Below are 20,938 nucleotides of genomic sequence, written 5' to 3'. Positions count from 1 at the left end.
CTTTCACCAAGGGGTAGAAAGCACATTTCTGACAGTGAATTAAGATTTTGGTAGTGAAAGAACACAATGAGAATTAAGAATGGGGCTGATGAAGTGCTTGCTCACCACCTTGTGTATAGCTTCTGGGCAAGGTTAGTCAGTCATGGATTTTGCATTCCTGGCTTGAGATGAGGAAAACAGCCTCAACAGAGCAAAGGCAGGCAAGATGGGCTATGACAGTGGGTGGGATGCTTATTTGCAAGGTGTTTTCAGGTTGGATCTGGTGAGGACTGCTGTTTATAGGAGGTCTGCCTGGGAAGGAATGTAGCAGGCACTTAATACATATATGTTGAATGGATATGTCCATGGAGGTGAATGTGTCTTCAGAGACTATCAGATGCCTCCCACTGTAAGTAGTAAAATATGCAGAAGTGTCCTTGAATGTGCCACATGGACTTACTGCATTGAAACCGTTCCTTAGGCCCTTTTAAAAATGCAGGAATAATGAATGGTTACTAGTTTATTTATTGGTAAACATAGTAGATATTATCCATTTATGATGCTGATATTGGGAGGGTATGGAAAGACAGATGAGGGTGGGGTAGATGGGCTGGGCTCTGCCCCAGTGTGATGCGAAGGGAGAATAGAAGCAGCAACCTAGAAGAAGCTGGGAGACCAGGGGCACATCATGAGGCATCAATTCTGATGGGATCAAGCCCAAAGATAAGGCCTAAGTGAGGCCAGGAAAGACCAAATCACTGGGGACAGATCAGAAGCCAGTCCTGCCTCTTCAGGAGAGATTTCTGCTGGTGTTCAAACATAAAGTGAGAGAGTGGCTGTCAGAAGGTGCTTGGGCCTTGCCTGTGAGTGGAAAGCTAAATCAGTTACAAATTTTGTGGGCTAAGGGTGAGTTCCTACCCAGCCCCCATACCTCCTACTCTCTGCTCTTCCTTCCACCCTTTCTGTCACCATTCCTTCTTCCTTTACCCCCTTCCTCTCTCCTTCCTTCCTCCCACACTGTTGATGGAGAACTTAAAGTCTCTATTAGCAGAGGAAAGAGCCCTGTCTATGGCAGGGACATATAAACTGTCAATTCTACAGCCTCACAAACAAACACTATGCAGAGGATTATTACCCAGACTTGGGGGTACAGGCAGGCAGGAGAGCATCTTGCTGGGGTCTGAATCAGGTTGGGAGCACTGCAGGGCCAGCCCGGAGCAAAGAGAGCATTGTTGCTGGTGGAGACACCTCAAAGAGAGACTGGCCTGGGGCAATGAAGGACCAGCTTGCCAGTGACTGGCTGGTTTCTCAGGGTGTATCATGGGGTCCTGGTGTGGTAGGCACAATTTCCAGGAATGGTCCCAAGAGTCCACACCCGTGATCCCCAGAACCTGTAAATGTGGTGATTCATCACTCCTGTGGCTGTGTTCTATTATATGGCACAGTTCCCTGTGCCCTGCTCTAATCCCATGAGCCCTTAAGAGCAGAGAACTTTCTCTGGCTGGTGGCAGAAGGGAAGTGAGGGAAACCTGAGGTGTAAGAAGGCCTCAAAGTGCTGTTGCTGGTTTGAAGAAGCAGAGGCCACAGGAGAGTGAATGTGAGAGGCCTCTAGGGGCTGAGAGAGACCCCTGGCCAAAGGCCACCAAGGAAACAAGGACCTAGTCTTACAGCCACAAAGAACAATAGCGTGCATGAGCAAGGTGGCAGAATCTTCTCCCATTCCCATAGATGTGAGCCCAGGACAGCCAGTATTGTGACTTTGCCTTGTTGGGCCCTGAGCAGAGAGCCGAGTGGAGTCCCCTGGACTTTCCAGCCCATGAGATGATAGATGAGTGCTGTGTAGGCTGCCCAGGCTGTGGTGATTTGTTATGCAGCAATAGCAAACAAACACACCTGACCTCCCTTGACCAGAGGCATATCCAAAGCTGCATAATGCAAAGCTGGGTTGGGGTCAGTGAGGTGGATTTAAACAAATGTGGTGGGTTAATGTGGGCTGGTGGCCTTAGGTAATAGGGAATAGTAGAAAAATAGAAACCATTCCATAGGCACATTTCCATTCTGTTGGAAGACATTTAAAAATAACAAGATTTTTTTATGAGCATATAATCATTATACACACACCTTGTACAGACTTTGTGTCTACCTTTTTCTTAAAAAAAAAAAAAAGGATTCTGCAAAGATGACACGCTGAATTTGGCTTCTTCCTCCTGCATGATCACTTGTAATACAGTGGCTTCTGGGCCCTGGGAGTGGCCAGACACAAAGTGTGGCGCTGGGCTTTGGGAGTCCCAGCAGAGAGAACTGGGGTGAGCTCAGAATGTAGTGGGTAGTGGGAAGAACTTGGTCCTAAGGAGACAAGTGAAGCCCTGCAGGGAGAATTGAGTGAGGTTCCCTATCCCAGTGAGTGAGCCTGGGAAGAAAAATAACCATCCATCTAAGAGGGCCTGGGAACATAGAATGCATAAAAGAAGAATCTGGCAGATTTGATTCTTTAATTATTAAAAAAACACATTTAAATGGCAAAACATATCATAAATAAAGTCGACAGTTGAATAATGGACTTGGAAAATATTATGCAAAAAATAGGCAAAGAAATTTTACAAGTCATCTAGATGAGCTTAAGGAACCAAATTAAAAAATGGGCAGTTGGGATCCAAGATGGCGGCCAGCAGGAGGCTGATGAAGGAGCTTGAAGAAATCCGCAAATGTGGAATGAAAAACTTCTGTAACATCCAGGTTGATGAAGCTAATTTATTGACTTGGCAAGGGCTTATTGTTCCTGACAACCCTCCATATGATAAGGGGGCCTTCAGAATCGAAATCAACTTTCCAGCAGAGTACCCATTCAAACCACCGAAGATCACATTTAAAACAAAGATCTATCACCCGAACATCGATGAAAAGGGGCAGGTCTGTCTGCCAGTAATTAGTGCTGAAAACTGGAAGCCAGCAACCAAAACCGACCAAGTAATCCAGTCCCTCATAGCACTGGTGAACGACCCCCAGCCCGAGCACCCACTTCGGGCTGACCTAGCTGAAGAATACTCTAAGGACCGTAAAAAATTCTGTAAGAATGCTGAAGAGTTTACAAAGAAATACGGGGAGAAGCGACCTGTGGACTAAACTCTGCCGCGACCGATTCCAGCGAGTGTGAGCGGAGACCCCGCAAAGCAGGACTCTGTGGAAAATTGACATGTGCGGCTGCCTGGCGTTTGCTTGTGGCAGTTACTAACTTTCTACAGTTTTCTTAATCAAAAGCGGTCTAGGTAACCTGTAAAGAAAGGATTAAAAATTTAAGATGTTCTAAAAAAAAAAAAATGGGCAGTTGACAGATGAGCAAACTCAAATGGCCAAAAAAAAAAAAAATGTTTGCAGTTAGTGAAAACCAAAACCCTTAGTTTATATCTTTCTGAATGTCCAGAATATAATAAGGGTCATAATGCCTGCTCTGGTGGGGACATGAGGGTAGGATGTCCATACACTGCTGTTAGAAAGTGAAGGGTTTTCTTGGAAAGCAATCTGAGAGTGGCTCTTAATTAAAATTAAAATACCTGAGCCTCTTGAGTCCAGTCCCAAGATGGCGGCCACCATGGAGAAGGCAGTGCTCTTGTTCTTATTTTATAAATGAGGGGAATCCCTAAGGAGAATCTGGCTGCAGAAGATGTCAACGTTACTTTTGAAGATCAACAAAAGATAAACAAATTTGCACGGAATACAAGTAGAATCACAGAGCTGAAGGAGGAAATAGAAGTAAAAAAGAAACAACTCCAGAATTTAGAAGATGCTTGTGAGGACATCATGCTTGCAGATGATGATTGCTTAATGATACCTTATCAAATCGGTGATGTTTTCATTAGCCATTCTCAAGAAGAAACAGAGGAAATGTTAGAAGAAGCAAAGAAAAATTTGCAAGGATAAATCGACGCTTTAGAAGCCAGAGTGGAATCAATTCAGCGAGTGTTAGCGGATCTGAAAGTTCAGTTATATGCAAAATTCGGGAGCAACATAACCTCGAAGCTGATGACAGTTAAACATTTTATAATACCTTTTTTAATTTGTTTAATAAACTTGAATATTGTTTAAAATGATAATTTCCCTTCTTCAAATGATATGGAAAGCAAAAGTTTCTTTTTTTAAAATTTTCATTTATTTAATGAAACTTGCCTATTTTCACATGTCTTGCTTATTTATTTTATATTTTTAAAAGAAGACAGTATTCATCTATGTATTTTGCATAACGATTCTATCAAGTGCAGGGGCTTTATGTCATGTTATTAAAATCGGTTAAGCAAAAAACAAAAAAACAAGAAAAAAAAAACCATGAGCCTCTTGACCGAACTATCCTATCCTGCAGATCTGGCCCATGGGACTGAAAGCATGGGTAAAGCAAGAACAGATGTTCGAGGATGTTTAACGCGGCTTTGTTTGTAGAGGGAGGGAGGAAGAAACAAGGTCAAAGATCATCCGCCCAGGAATGGTTGAATGAATGAATGAATGAGGGACAGTTTTCTGCCATCCAAAAGAATGAGTCAGAGCAATGCCGACTGTGTTAGAGGTATAGCCATGAATTATGACTGAGTGAGTAAAGTAACTGCTGAAAGGTGTATATATGATCCCATTTTTAGTGAAGATAAAAGCAACCATGTACATACATGTATGCGACATACGTGTACTACTGATATGTAGTTACTTAAGAAGAGAGAAAGCTATGGAACAGTGCGGTCCAGGTTGTAACATGAACCACTGGGTAGTGGGAGGGGAACACGGGAGAGGGGAATTGATGCATAAAAAGGAAAAAGAAAAGACCGCATGACAAAAATAAACTCGATATGTGTGATATGATTACCTGGAATCATTTGGATAAATTTATAGATGTTTGTGTAAAGAAATATAAAATCTTACATTTGTCTATTTATTTATTTTTAACTTAATTTAATTTTAGTATGTTATGTTAGTCACCATACAGTACATCAGTAGTTTTTGATGTAGTGTTTCATGATTCATTGTTTTCGTATAACACCCAGTGCTCCATGAAATACGTGCCCTCCTTAATACCCATCACCGGGCTAACCCAACCCCCCACCACCCTCCCCTCTAAAACCCTCAGTTTGTAAAATCTTATAAGATGCAGCCCCAATTTAACAGTCACTCATCCGTGTTATATGAGGTAGTGGCAACAGCTAAGTGCTGAACAGGACAATTTTTCTAATCCAGTCTGGGCTATTTTGCCATCTTTCCCCAGTGGTGACATCTTGTATAACTGTAGTACAATGTCACAACCAGGAAACTAACATTGGTACAGTCTGTGGACCAAACTCCGGACCCCATTCGTTTTCTCTGGTTTTTACACACACTCACGTGTGTATATGTGTGTTTGTGTAGTTCTGTGCAGTTTTCTCCCAGGTATAGATCTGTGTAACCACCACCACGATCAAGACACAGAATGACTCCATCACTACAAAGGAGCCCCCCTTTTTCACTGCCTCCACCCCATCCCATAGGGAGCACCACAGGAGCAGAAACCTGAGCTTTTCCCACTGTCTTCCGTGAAGGTTCCACAGACTCTAGGTGCACCGTGGGCTCTTGCTCTGTGTCCCTCCTGCCTCTGTCCTTGTGGCTTTTGCTGCCTCTTTGTGACCGGGGTGGCTTGTCCTGGGCTGTGCCACTGCCTTATTGACGTAAGGCCCTTCTTTACAAATCTATCTTGCTGTTTGCTCCGTTCTCCTTCCCTTAACGATTGTGGCTTTGAGTAGCTCATAGACTCATAAAATTGGCTCTTTTCATAAACCATTCTCACTCTGTTTCAGGTTGCATCCAGCCTGATTTTGGCAGGAAGGGCTCTTGTTATCTTCTGGAGCTACAATGGCCGGGCTCGCTCAGACTGGGCATCATCTTTTGTGGAAGCATCATTTAGAAAATAAAATGCATTTCTCTGAGAACACTGAGAAGTTTCCTGGGTATTATTACTCAAGGCTCAGGGCTTTACAATTTCCATTTCTCAGGCAATTCAAAGAAAAAGAAGGAGAAATCAACTAACTCTCACTGTCCTGAGGGCTCCTATGTCTCTTTGTCCTTGTCTAGCACTGGCCCACTGGCCACCTTCAGCTTTATACATTTGCTGGCATCTAGTCTTATTTTCCCCCTGGTGTGCCTCTCACTTAGTAGGTATTCAATAAGTATTCACAAACTGCTGAGAAACTAAAGAACTGGGGAGTGTTTCTCTCTCTTTCTCTAATTTGTTACATTTCTTAAGCACACTGGTAAGGGTTCAGTGCATATCTGCTGAAATGCACTGGAAGACAGCACCACCTAATTTTGGACAAATTATATTTATTGTTAACTTGTCTCTGCAAGTCCCAGTTATCCGGAATTTGATGAAGGGCTGTGTACTTTATCATTGTGGTGTGTTGGAACAAGACTGGTCTGGCTGGATAATCTCAGGCTATTTACTTTATCCTTCTCAGCCCCATTTTACAAATGGGGCTGATCATGTTCTGAGAAGTAAAGGGATAAGCCAAGTGCCCAGCACCTGAGTAGGATTTTGATAATTGGTTGGCTTCTCCCTCCTGCCACGCATCCTCTTGCAGGTGGGATTGCTAAGAGCTAACAAGACCCAGAGATTAGCATTCATTAGGATCAACACCTGTGGAGGGGAGGAGCCAGAAGCAGATATACGCAGAGAGGGTAAGGTGGGCTGCAAAGCAGTCTACGCCAGGGCTTCTGTGGGGGTGTTCTTAAGCTGATTTAGAATTGGAGCAGTGTTCCTCGACTGGCACCAGCAGCTTGGCTCTTACAACTGCAAAACCCATGACTGGCTGCAGGCTGCTCAACCTTTGGCAAGTCAGGGCCCCTCAGCTGAGGCAGTCCCTGCCCGAGGCTCATGGCTTGGGGCTTTCTGCCCGTAGCTGTCCTGGTGGTACGGGGAGTCGGACACTGATTACTGAAGGAGGATCTGGACAGTGTATTGCAACATTCGTCAGACACTTACAGTCCAGTCGCTGCTCCACACCATCTCTGAGGATAGGTTTGCAGTGGGAGAGAGAGAGAAGCTGTTTACTTGAGCTTTCAAGGGGTAATTTGTAAGGTGCTTTTAAGCTTTTTTGGTGAAGTTAAAACTATTGACATAAATGGGTGCTTAAGCATGAATATATCTAGGTTTCGATTACGGAGCATTCCATCTGGTCCTGGGATCAGAGTGGACCACAGACTAGGTAATTGGAGGCCATTCAGTTAAGCTTGCAAAGGGCCTTTGGAGACTCTTCCATACATTTCCCTTGTCTTTAGGTAGAACTAACATTTCATTAGTTTGCAGAGTGATCTTCCAGAGACATCGAAAACAGAATTCTACTATGTCTTAGAATTATTCACAGAACCAGGAGTTCATATTCTTGTATCTAACCAGCCAATTCGAGTTAGTTATATGCAGGAAGTACAGTTAACCTTTAAGAAACATGGATTTGAACTGTGGGTTCACTTATATATGTGGATTTTTTTTTTTGGATAAATATAGTACTGTGTGTTTTTTCCTTTTTTTTGTTTTAGAGATTTTTTTTTTTTTGAGTGCTGAGTGTAGAGCCTGATGCTCGATCCCACGACCCTGAGATGATGACCTGAGCCAAAATGAAGAGTCGGACGCTTAACCGACTGAACCATCCAGGCACCCCTAAAGATTTTATTTTTTAGTAATTTCTGTGCCCAACATGGGGCTCAAACTCACAACCCCAAAATTAAGAGTTGCATGTTCTACTGACGGCCATCTAGGTGTCCCTCTTATGGTTTTCTTAATATTTTATTTCCTCTACCTTACTGTATTATAAGAATATAGTATAAAATCTTAAAGGAATACAGTATATAATACATATACAAAATATATGTTAATCGATTGTTCTTGGTAAGGCCTCTGGTCAACAGTAGGCTATTACTAGTTAAGCTTTTGGGGAGTCAAAATTTATAGGTGGATTTTTGACTGTGTGGTGGGTTGGCACCCCTAACCCTTGTGGTGTTCAAGGGTCAACTGCCATTTAGGGATACAGAAAAATAGCCCTCTTGACCTACGCCTTGATTTCCTGGCAACCTGAAGGCAGTTGGCTTCAGGATGACTCTCTACTCCATGAAACAGGGATAGGTAATCAGTTTAATAGAGCAGGCCAACTCAGGCTAATTGCTCATGGTTGCCTGAATCCCTGCATGCAGGATTCTGTGACATAAATGGGTGCTTTAGGTTTAGCAGGAAAAAAACCTCATGATTGAGTAGTCATGTCTGCCAAGGTACAGGGCTGGTAGGCATGCTATTCTGGGTAGCCGTCAGTTTTAGGAACCCCAAACCAGCACTAGTGGAAACTGCTCGTGGACAGCATTCTATGCTTCCCAATCTAATTCCCTTCCCTGCTCTCTAAGAATCCAAGGATGTTTGAGTATTATTCTAGGAGACTTAGAAACATGTGGCATCTTCTGAGGCTGTTCGTGTCCTGATTTTTTTTTCTTTTCTTTTTTTAATAGATTGGTTAAAATATGCTCTGAGCAATGCCTTTTGCTTTGCCTAAATGTTAGTTGGGTGTTCTATGCCATATTAAGAACAATGATTTACTATGTTTTGACATGTTTATGTGTAATACAATAACACTTGGAGATGTTAATTTTACTTATAATTAATAGTTATAGGCTATAATAATAGTTAGGATTTAATGCATGCCTAATATATGCAGGCAGCTTATATCCCTTACTTCCTTCAACCCCATAAACACCCTATTCTCATTTACCAGAAAGGGAGATGGAAGCCCAGAGAGGTTAAGTAACTTGCCTAAGTGTCCCAGCAGATATTTTTTATTCTAATGCTCATGCTCTTTCCACTGGGTCCTATCGCTTCCTCAAAGCCTCCTAGACTTTAATTGTATCGCACTAATATTCCTTCCAGTTTCTTAGGGTGTTTCTAATGGCACCCCATGGAAAGGAAAACAAGAGACTGATGTCCAGAGAAGTTCCCAGGCATTTGCTACTGTTAGGTGCACAAACTGTCATTTCCTGATCCTTGTGACGCTTGAGCTGTGCAGATACAATAGGTGACTAGGCATCTCCTTGTATACCTTAAGACTCTATGGTTGCAGTTAGAAAAACCAGACTGGTAGCCTCAAGAAAGAGCAGGATTTGTTGTGACTGCAGGGGGCATCTCAGAAACTCTGAGGTCAGGGGGCCCTTAGGAGCCAGGGCTAGAGCTCCTGAGTCCCCAGGACTCTCTCCATCTGCTTTGCATTTCTGCCCCTCTCTCACTGAAGGATGGCTTGCTTTATTTCTCTGTTGTAATGGCATAAAATGGCTGTCGATAACAACTCTTGAGTCCCCATGGCCTCTGTTCCAAGAGAGCAGTCAGAAAAACTGGCTTTCCTTTCAACTCCAAATTCTTAGGGAAGGAAACTGAATGGCTCAGCTTGGGTCAGGTGACCAAACAACTATGGCCAGGAAAGTGGCTTTATGTTGTACAAGTATGGCTGATCCTGTGCATGGCTGTGGGAGTTTACCATGTCCCTTTAAAAGAGGATAGAAAAGCTGCACAACCCAGTCAAAAGTCCAGTGAACTGGTTGATTGTTGTCTAAGCCTGGTACTAAGCCTAAGTAAGCATTTGTTACGTGGTTTTGGAAAGCCTCTTAACCTAGCTAGTAGGTAACGTCTGTAACATTTATGGAGAGCTTTTTACCATTGCTAGATGCCAATTAGAATGTGGTGTGTTGTATGGGTTTTGTTGTTGCTGTTTTTTGTTTTGTTTTTGGTGGCAATTCTTTCTGTCAGGGTGGGGAGACAGAGGCACTGCATAGAGCGATTAAGCAAGTTGCCCAAGATGCACAGCTAGTAAGTGGTAGAGCTGGGAATTTAAACACGGGCCGTCTTAGGCCAGAGTCCATTCTCCCAACCAATGTGCCATACTCCCTGCCGTGGAGGAAATGAGGATAGAAAAGTGAGGTTGATAAATTATACCAACTCCTCTGGAACAGAGCTGAAAAAATCTTGGAGAAAGGTCTCAAAGTGACCTGTACTAAAAATGTGTCTTTGTCCAAAGGCAGCCTTGACTCAGCATGGAACAGCCACATCCCTGGGTGAGGCTTGAGGACCCCTGTTCGGCTTTTCTGGGAATGGCCATGCCTTGACCAAGTGCTTGTCTACTCTGCCTTTAAGATGCAGGGTCACATGAAGGCACTATAGTCCCTGACTACAAGCCAGGGTTTCTGTCATATATTTGAAGTTCTGACTGTGTTTCTTTAATCTGGAGAGTAAGAGGTGTACATCTCCGTGCCAAATCAGCACTGCAAAAAGGAATGAGAAACTTCTAAAAATACGAACTGTGCAGAATCCCATTTCATGGAGGCTCAGGATGTCTTTGGGTTTGCTATGCATCAAGCAGGTTAGGATTCTGACAGACTTTCCTTAGGTCTGGTCTCACCCTTTCCTCTCATGAGATGAAGGCATGAAACATCTTTATTTCCATCATGGCAACTTCACTTCCTACTAAATGATGTTTTGAAATTACTTGTTCATGTTGTCTTCCTTCTGATGGAACATCGTTTCCACAAGGGTCAGGATCTGATCTGTTCTGATTTCTCACAGTTGTTTTGCCCGTAGTGGACATTCTGCATATCTAGATAGAATGGGTAAAGAAATCAAACATCTTTGTCAGGTGAACTGAGTTTTCTCTTTTGAATGCTTTCTCCTAGGTCATTAGCTTTGTGTGCGTGATGAAATCTTGTTTATGAATAAAGGGTTGACAGTCTTTGAAAGGATGCTATGGTTGGATTTTACATTTCCTTATATTACTGCCTTTTGGAGCTTTGAGTCAAATGTTCTCTTTATTTGCTCATAATATGAAGCGCTTGTAGTTACAAGCTTCCGTGGGGGCAGAGTTGATACTCTGAAAGAGCACCATTGTTTTATCTCCTTGCCCCAACTGGGTAACACATCCCATGTCAGAATCTGTAGCTGGGCTTGGGGAGGAAAGGGGATACAGGGTCTACAGTCTCCTGGGTCCCTAAACCTAGTAAATGATGGGGGTCCCTTTCCCATGTCAGCCCCTCACATCTCTTGTTGCATTGCTGACCTCCCAGGAGGAGGATTCAGTAACGCTGTTTATCAAAGTGGGCCATTGTGTGACGTCATCTAGGACCCCCTTCCTTCATTGTGATCCCCACATCTAAGAAAGACCACTTGCCCTTTGAATATGGGAAATGGGTCTGGCTAAGCGCAGGTTTGTGGAGAGCGGGGGGCTATGCAGGCCTAGGGGAGAGTGCCAAGAAGGGCTTCTAGGAGCATGTGTACCTATATGGAGTGTGACCGTATTATACGCTCCTCCACTGACGGGAGGTTTCCCCCTCCCAGCTGATCTGGGAGCTCCCTGTGTCCCCAAAAGGGGAGCTTGGCAACAGTCGGGTCAGCTCAGTCCAGCTCTTAGAGATAGCTTTTTTCTGCCAACAGGATCCCAAACCCCAAATCTTCTGTCTATGGCCTCTCCCTGGGCATAGGTGTGCCTGCCTTCATGGGTCCTAATGCAACAGCTGCCCGAGCTTCATTTCGTCAGTGGAAGAAGAGAGCAAGCAGGGGTTATGAGGTCTAGAGCAGAAGTGGTATAGCTGGAAAGTAGTGAAAAACCTTCAAAAAGGAGCCTCTTTGAGTCTCCTTGCTTATTCACAACTGACTTAACATTCAAGAGAAATTCAACGATGTGGTTTTCCCTAAAGGGAGACCATTCTTAACATTGAAGAAATAATGACTCCAACCCCCACCCCAGTTCAGTTGCAGGGCACACTTGGACTTGGTGGTCCCACCTGCATTAGGTTACTGTGTGTCTGAGGGAGCTTGCAGGGAACTACATCTTAATGGGATGCATGAAGCATCCCCAAATTCCCGATAAGAGGTAGGACCACTGTAAGCAGGAGGGTTGCTGAAGATATTTTTTTTCTTCCTTCGGAAGGAATAGTTTAAAACGATTTGATAAAAGTGTTAATTCTGTTGAACCTAGAAGACCCAAATTGTACCCAGTGTTGGCATCTGCTGCCAGGGTGGCTGTCAATAATGGAAGGTCTGTGTTAGGCACCTTTCGGGTCCACACAGAGCCTCTCGCTGGCTTCTCTCCAGGGATGGTACAGTTGATGAAAAGACATTTTCCTCTTTTTGTGATTGAATTCTTTGCTGGAGGGAGTGGCTGTTACCTTCTCAGCACTGAGTCCTGAGATGGCTTTTCACCAGCCTGTTTGCTACTAAAATGGACTCTCTGGAGAGCAAAGAGCTACACCTGGAGGCTTTTTCTGTCTTCGCTCCAGGGAGAGGGGCAGAGAAACCTTTCCTGATTAACCCCAGGGGGTGACCACTCAGCAGTCAGGTGCTCCTCCTTTGCAAGTTGGTGCCTACTCTGGCTCATTACCAATCAGTGGTCTTGGGATGGACTGGTCCAGGTGCTTAATGAGTCAGTGACCCAGGAGCTGCAACCATCCCCATTTTACAGATGAGGAAGCTGGTGCTTAGAGCAGAATGGCTACTTGCCCAAGATAATGTCTGAATGAGTGGTAAAGCCTACATTCAAATCCATGTTGGCATTTGGCTGGGTCCAATCCCAGTCCCCCTCAGTGTCTCAACTCTGTTCATGGGTGCCTGTGTGTTCTTTGCTCACAGCAGGAAGCATCTCATACAGCAGGCCTAGAGCCCAGTCTTCCTCTCCCCTCTTCCCGGTCTTCCTCATGTGCCTAAGGCTGGCTGTCAGCTGGAAGCCTAGGGCCCTTGAGTGGTGTACTAGGAATCTCCAGAGAAATAGAACCAGTGGGATGTCGGGGCGGCGGGGGCAGGGGTCCGTGTGTGTGTGTGTGTACACACACATAAAGGGATTTATTTTAAGGGATTGACTAACTTGATTACGGAGGTTGGCAAGTCCAAAATCTGCAGGGTGGGCTGTTGGGCTGGAGCTCTAGAAGGGCTGATGCTGCTGTCCAAAGATCATCAGCTCCAGAATTCTCTCTCGCTCTGGAGAGGTCAGTTTTTTGTTCTGTTCAGGCCTTCACCTGAGTCCCACTCTTAGTAGTAAGGGCAATCTGCCTTACTCCAAGTCCACTGATTTCAAATCATCTTCCCAGAAGTGTTCAGAATTACCTTTGTCCACATATCTGCATGCTCTGGCCTAGCCATGTTGACACATAAAATTAACTGTTACAAGTAGAGTTAGCTCAGGTTGGAAACCTTTGACCCTAAAGCTGCTGTCATCCACAGACACTGTAGGGTTTGGAGGCTGTGGTGTTAATTGGTATGCTGTGTGGGTGGCTTTGCCTTGTGAGCTCTGTCTCTTGGGAATAGAGAGCAGGGGAGCCCTGGGTGTTGCAACAGGCTGTGTTTGGGGGGAGGGGCAGCAGGTGGTGCACAATGCAAGCGATGGGAGACCTTACTTGAACCTTCTGCATTTCAGAAATACACCCTGGGTCCACTTTACAAAGCCAGAGAAATGTGAACCTGCCCTTGCTTGCTTTGTGAAATGGTCCATGATGTAGTTCAAGCATCCAGCACAGTCCGAGGTGTGTAGTGGTTACCCCTATATGGTTGAATACATGGTTAAATACATGGATGGTCTGATTAAGTAGCAGGGGTCCCCAACAGAGTTTCAGTCCTTTACTCAGTGAACGTGTACCTTATAAACACTGGGTGCTGAGCTAAGCAGAGGGTCTCCAGATTGACGGAGAAACGTGGTTCCTGCCCTTATGCTGGCTGTGTTCTAGTTGGGAAAGTGCAGCAAAATAGCATTAAGGCAAATCATAAGCAACATAAAGGAAATGGGCTTCTGATACAGAGGGGCCAGGATAGACTGGCCTTCACCAGGAAGTTCTGGGAAGGTGGCTTGGAGGAGGTGACCTTTAAGCAGAAACCTGAAGAATGAGGTGGTACCAGCCTGTGGACATCTGGGGAAGTATTCTAGGCAGATGGGGCATCGTGTGGAGAGGAACCCAAGAGCCTGGTGGATTCAAGAAATTGAATATTATTTAATATACAACAATTTATAGTAAAATGATTTGGGGGGGTGAAAAAGGTGGCTAAATTGGGGATCATGTGTCCAGACAGTTGCACGGAAGCCTCCTGTCCGGACAGTCACTATTCATACAGTCCTTTGACAAGGTCCTTGTTATGGCCTGAGTGAGTGGTGTAGGAGGTTTCCTCTGTTCCAGGACAGCCCTCCAGTCTGAGGTTAAGACAGGAAGCCTTGGGCGCCTGGGTGGCTCAGTTGGTTAAGCGACTGCCTTCGGCTCAGGTCATGATCCTGGAGTCCCGGGATCGAGTCCCGCATCGGGCTTCCTGCTCAGCAGGGAGTCTGCTTCTCCCTCTGACCCTCTTCCCTCTAGTGCTTTCTATCTCTCATTCTCTCTCTCTCTCAAATAAATAAATAAAATCTTTAAAAAAAAAAAAAGACAGGAAGCCTTATAGGGTCTACTCAGCCATGAAGCATTAGCCCCTCCTTACTCTCCAGTTGGAGAAGGGAGCCAGGAAAGTCAGCCTACACCGGCCCTCCTGCCTTGCCTGACTCACCACCTCACTGTTACTTTTAATTCCCGCTTTACCCTCTGCAGCAGGAGCGTTTCATGATTTACCCACGCTGATCTCTTTGCTTAAGACAATGACTTTGGGGAGCAGGTAGGTTGGTATTAGGTTCTCTGCAGCTCCTGGTCCCAGTCAGTCCAGGCCTCTGTGCTTTGTTGGGATTTGTCTGCCCTGGGATTTGTTTTCATGTGAATCCCCATGCTGCTCATGCTCAGTCCTTGGTCAGGACTTAGAGGAGAGAGAGTTTCTGTTGGATTTGAAGTTTATTGAAGGGCTAGCTCTGAAGAGGCAAGACTCCTTAATCTCAACCACCCAGCGGTTTCCAGGAGGATTTGGGGGAAGCCCGTGGGGTCCTGGAAGAGTGACTGGAAACACAGCTGAGGCAGGTTTCAGCCCTGATGACAGTGGGTTAATCCGTGTTTGCAGTATGTGGTTTTGCACTGAGCCCACCAGAATAAGGTGTGGGCAGCAACAAAGTCTTGGAAATTTCAGCCCTGCCTTGGATGGGCTGTTAGCCTTCCTTCAAAACCATCCCCAATGCACCCCTACACCATAATTCTGGTGTTATCAATAAGAAACCACTGTCAGTGTCTGGCCTACTATGGTTGGTGGATTGATAGGTTCACTGAATGCCTGTCAAGCCCCTTCTATGGGCCATGCCCTGTGCCAGGTGCTGGGACTACATCAGTGAATGAAAAAGACCCAAATCCCTGCCCCAGGAAGCTGACATTCCTCTGAAGATTTTCCTAGGATTTCTTCATTCTGAGGTCATCTGTTGCAGCTTCTCATTGCACTAATCATAGGCAGAGAGAAGGCTATTATTTCAAGAACTTTGAATAATAAGTTTGGGTTTTATGTTTGGAGGTTCCATTTACACATTCACTCATTATTGAGTATCAACTATAGATTCATCACCATCTGGTTGGGGAGATATAAGTGAGGAAGGAATAGGAAGGAATCCCTTTCTTTATGGAGCACTGAGTGAGCAAGGAAGATGGATGTCCAGCGGATTATCACATAGTTGATTACAATTGTGGTCACTGTTGTGCAAGACACAGGAACAGGTGGTAGGGCCTGACCTCAGCTTGGGAGTTAGGAGAAGCCTCCTAAAGGAAGTGATACTGGAAGGACAAATGGGACTTAGCCGGGAACAGCCCAGGGGGAGGAAATGGCATGTGCAAAGGTCCTGTGGTGGTGGTGGGGGGGCATGGTGTTTGAGAAATAGTGAGAAGGAGAGGTGGTTGGAGTGTGGTGGGCCAGGAGGGCAAAGTGAAGTTGGAGGGTTGGCCTGGGCAGGGGCTGGAGGAGGCAGAGCATCCAGGAGTGGGAATGAATTTCAAGATCCTGGCCAGGGCTTAAAGGGTAAGCCTACTGGCTGAGGGGGTGAAATCTGGACTTTGAGGTGGGGGAGACTTCAGGCACCCAATGGTCAGAGCTCAGGGCCAGTCTTGCCTGGCCAAGGTTTTCACATATAAGCAATACCATACAGGCTGTTTGTGAGGCACAAATGATCAGACCAAATGCCTCTTCCCACCCTCCCCCTTTTTTTATTTAAGATGTTATTTATTTTACAGTGAGGGAGAGGGCAGGCCCAAGTGATGGGGGCGGGAGGAGTCGAGGGGGGAGGGAGAAAGAATCTGAAGCAGACTCCACGCTTAGCCTGACATGGGGCTCGATCTCAGGACTGTGTGATCATGACCTGAGCTGAAACCAACAGTCAGATGCTCAACCGTCTGAGCCACTTGCCCCCTCCCCCCTGAAATGCCCCTGTTTTATAACACTTTGCCACCACAACCCATTTACTACCCTGATGAGCAAACAGATAACATAACCCACCTTTACACATAACATCAGAAGAAATCCGTATCTTGCTCTAGTTTTGAGAAATAAAAGAAGGCAATTATAATAATAGGTACTTCAATATGTAAAAGCTCAATTACACTGGAGTACATGATGAACTAACTGCTCTCAAATCTTCTAATGGATCTGGGGATTTAAGAGAAGGATGACAATATCCAAGTGAGTCCTAGTGATACTTTTTTTTTTATAGTGACATTTTGAGACAGGAACCACAGAAGAAGGCTATGAGCACTAAGAATGAGTAGGTATATAGGGTTACTCTTGAGTGTGAAGACTACCCAGTGCCGTCCTGGTGACTTGGATACCATAGGGTGTGTTGGTGGTGACTTGCTTTTTCAAACTGCTCAACAGCCTTTGGTCAATTTTGAATGGCACAAGTACATTTATGCGTCAGAACAATTCAGGGTTGATTTCAACCATGCAAGCATAGTTTGTATTTACATTTGGAGTGGAGTTAGATTCTAGGTTAAGATCATTCTTTACGGGTTTATTAATTGCCACAGAGAATGTCTGGTGGGCTGAATCCAGAGTTGTGTGGGACGTGGGAAAGTGCATGGGTCTGTCGGTTACACTGCGGGCTGTGTCACCTCTCTGTTCACTAAATGCCACATGCCCCCAGAATCACAACCAAAATCATCCCTGTAAATTCCCAGAGCTCCCTCTAGGAGGCAGCACCTTCTCCACCGAGGATCACAGTTCTAATAGGACTGAAGCCCTGGATGGGTTAATGAAGGGATGGATAGGGTTGGTTGGCCTAATGGGGCGAGAAGGAGGTAAGTTGTGGCCATAGGTGGTGCTCTCTTGGAGGTAGTGAAGATGTCTCTTGGGGATACTGTGTGGCCCTGAGACTCGGGGGTCCAGACCAACAGAACTCCTTATAGGATTGTGGGGTCTCAGGTATAGAGAAGGGAAGTGGGGATCTGCACAGGGAGGCCTGTATATCACAGCCATTTGAAAGCTTTTGTGTCATAAATTTGAAAAACTCAATTCTGAAAGCGTGGGACAGAATCAAATTGTCCTATAAAAATAAAAACATGGTTACAGTAAAAATGAGATGAAATGGGAAAAGGCAGGCGCTCACTACAAGGAGCCTGTCATTGCTGCTAACCAAATCAGTCCCGGTAATAGCCCTGGCATGAAGCTCGCGGCCTCATCAGGCCTCTGTCTGGCCCCCGTAATTTAACTAGAGGAGGTACCTGTGTTTACTGTGTGTGATTAGTCCTCGTCTATTGCTCTTTATTGGTGTTGGATTAACTTAAGGGCTCTGATTTTCTATAATTTCCCAATTTATATTCTTAGTTTACAACTGTTCACTCTTACTTCCTTTCTAGCAAAAATAAACTGACAAAAAAAAAATCCACTTCGATTTTTTTTTTCTGTTATGAGAGGGGACATGTCAGGTCAAATGGGGATACTTGGGAATGCCCAGAGCCTCAGGTTTATGGTTGGTCCCCTTAGCTATCCATTAATGCCCCCTGCCTTCCTCACACTAACAAGATCTATAGTTTTCATTGTCTCCTTGGTTGTCTTGGATCATTGTTCTGCTTGTGGCGGAATCTCTGGAAATCTTGAAAAGAAACCCTGGACTGCAGGCCTGTGTCCTATCACAACCCCGTGACAGGATGTTTTTTTTTTGGGGGGGGGGGGCTCCTCATTTATGCTCTCTGTTCATCCTTTCCACTTCTTGGTGGGGGGGTGGTGAGAATTTTAAGTAGCATGCATGTGCTGCGGGCAATCACTCTGGCTAGTTGCCAGGGTCTCAGGACACGGGTTTTATGGTAGTAGCTCATGATGGCTTGAGGGGCAGGATTCCAGCCCTTGCTTGGAGATGGAATTATAGCTCCTGATGGCATCTTCGGGAAGGACAGAGTCATTGACCTCCAGTCTCTGGGGAAAAGGAGGTTAGAGTAAGTAATTCGGGGGTTGGGGGAGGAGGGTAGATTAAAAAAATCATCTATGTATTTCCTCCCTATTACAAAAATAACACACGGTCTTACTGCATCCTTTCTTTTTTGTGTGGTAATTACGGCAATGATAAATAACGAGTCATTCACTGAAGAGCTGCTTCCCCCTCCCCCACTGCATAGTAGGTTTCCTAGTGGAGGTATTGGGCCTTCTTGTTAACCACTCGATCCCTAGCATCTAGCCCAGTAGGTACTCCATAAATAGCTGTTGCCTGGATGGATGGAAAATTCAGAGGGCATTAGAAGGTAATACTGCTGTTCCACCATGCAGAGCGAGATGGTGGTTCTCAGCCCTGGTAGCATATTAGAGTCAGCGGGGGGAGCGTTTCATTTACCCATCCTGGGTCCACCCAGACCAGTTAAATCTGAAATCTGAGCTGGGAGGGTGGGGGGCCTCAGGCATCAGAGCTTTGCAAAGCTCCCGGCTGTCTCCAATCTGCATATAGCCTGAGACCCTCTGATGTATGTCCTGCCTGTCATAGCTCTGTTTTGTTTTAAAATTTTTTGTAAACGTAAAACCTGCACATGTTATGCAAACTGAGGAGTGTGGGGAGTGTTGCCTTAGAAACAAAACTTCCTATGTACCCCCATCCTCCAACCCACACACCAGCGGTAACTACTTGGAGCCATTTTTGTGTTAAGTTCTTCTGATGACCACCCCCTTAGTTCTATACCATGTGCCAGTAACCTTATTTATTGGTTATCAATTTTAAATGCTTTATCTATTGACTCTATGAATATTGACTCTAATAGATAAATAACTATTGGCAGATAAAGAATTTAGCTCATTTGCAATAACTTAAACTTTCCCCTTCCCCCTTACCATGATTTTTGTTAGTTTTACTATAATATTAGCTATTCTGTTGGTTACCTTTATACCTTTAAATCTTTTTTTTTTTTAAAGATTTTATTTGAGAGAGAGGTTGGGTGTGGGGGGTAGAGGGGCAGAAGGAGAGGGAGACACAGACTCCCCACTGAGCATGGGGCCCAATGTGGGGCTCAATATCAGGACCCTGAGATCATGACCTGAGCTGAAAGAAGATGCTTAACCAACTGAGCCATCCAGGTGCCCCTATACCTTTAAATCTTGAGCCTCTATTTTTCATTTCTTTATAGAGTATCTCCTGATTGTCCACTAAATAAGATGAAAAAATTAGGGCCCTAGCACTTCCTTCCATCTCTCCTTTTGCCATTAACTTTACATTCTCAAGGTTTATAACATTTCCATTTTCTCCTGTAACAGTCCTTGTTAGCTTTGTAGATTGATTTTTTTTAAATGAAAAAGCAGTTACTGATATTTATTGTAGAACAAATAAAGCAGTTGGTCTCAAGAGAAGGAAATGTCCCTGAATTATCTATTTCCTTTGTGGCCACTTGTTCAGTTCATCTGTTGTGGTTCAGCTCCCCTTGTGTTCTTGGTGTTCTTCAGATGCCTGGTGATCCTTGGTATTTATGAAGGAAAGACTAAATTAATAAACAGATACAGGGGTGGGTTTCCTCTGCTGAGTGTGGATCTGTTTCCCCCATTAGATCTCACCTCTGAATTGGAAGCCTGATTGTGGGGTGTGTGTGTGTGTGTGGTGTGTCATGTCATTGGGTAGGCTTTTGTTTTAGAATGTGTGGGAGTAGAGCTGCTGGGCAAGCTAGTGAAACCTTCCCCCAATGTCAACATGCGTAGGGCTATCTTGAGGGATGGGAACAGCACCCTAGAAGTGCTGGGTCTCCCTTAGGAGGATGGATCAATTTCTTTAGCAAACACCTTTCTAGTTTCAGTGTTCAGGTGAATTTGATGCTACACAGGTAGCATCCAGGAAAGCACCGCCCCATTCTTTCGAGTTCTTAGTATCATCATGGTCTACTTGTTTATTATTGTTGGCATGGGCTGTGTCCTCAAGTGGCCATACTGAAGTATCCATGTTTTTCTATGGCTAAAACAATTACATAATTGCTTTGTCATCTGCTTTTTCCATATCACTAAATATTGTCATCTAATTTTTAAAGATAACCTCAACATTCCACCATATGGATAGATCTATAGAACTTAGTCACCTCTCCATTTTTTTTATTTTTTATTTTTTTTATTTTCAGCTAAGAATAGCCTTGCAATGAACATCCCTGGTTCTTCACTCTGGGTACATACCTTGGATGATTTCCTTAGAAATTTGAGCTCTTTGAAGACTTTTGGCACAAAGTTATAGACTGCCCCTCATAGGAAAGTTTTTAAAGACTCAAGTTAAAGTAGAGAACAAACCGAAAAGCTCTTTGGCAGATACAGTGCCCCAGTGGAAGTAGTCATGGAAGGGAGTGGAGGGGGTGATGCCAGAGGGAGTGCAGCATGCAGAGACTCTGTTGCTTCTCTCCCTCCTTTACCTGGGCGAGAGGCAGCTCAAGCCTCTGCTTCCTGCCTAGGAGCACTCAATGTAGCTTGTGACTTAGGCTGGCCCATGCTGCTTGTCTTCATCAGTGACAAGGACAAGTAAGCTGTTTGGTCTTGGTGTCCTTGGTTTCAAGGTGTAGGCACTGGTTTTGGTGGATCAGTGGCCACAGAAGACCCAGGGCCAGAAATCTCTATCACTGTGCA

At 44.8% G+C, this 20,938-nt stretch overlaps 1 protein-coding gene and 2 pseudogenes across 3 annotated transcripts in view; all 3 read left to right on the top strand.

Moving 5' to 3' along the window:
- RBFOX1 (RNA binding fox-1 homolog 1) overlaps window positions 1-20,938 on the top strand; it is a 2,099,893-nt gene that overhangs the window by 143,343 nt on the left and 1,935,612 nt on the right. The gene's annotated exons all lie outside the window — the stretch shown is intronic.
- LOC112813870 (ubiquitin-conjugating enzyme E2 L3 pseudogene) lies at window positions 2,638-3,290 on the top strand (annotated as a pseudogene).
- LOC112813841 (prefoldin subunit 4 pseudogene) lies at window positions 3,604-4,231 on the top strand (annotated as a pseudogene).

This window comes from Callorhinus ursinus, unplaced genomic scaffold, assembly GCF_003265705.2.
Source record: "Callorhinus ursinus isolate GAN/ISIS: 27379988/994484 unplaced genomic scaffold, GSC_fseal_2.0 scaffold13, whole genome shotgun sequence".
Lineage (NCBI taxonomy): Eukaryota > Metazoa > Chordata > Mammalia > Carnivora > Otariidae > Callorhinus > Callorhinus ursinus.
The sequence above is the reverse complement of the archived record's forward strand: the minus strand, read 5'-3'. Positions and strand labels throughout refer to the sequence as shown.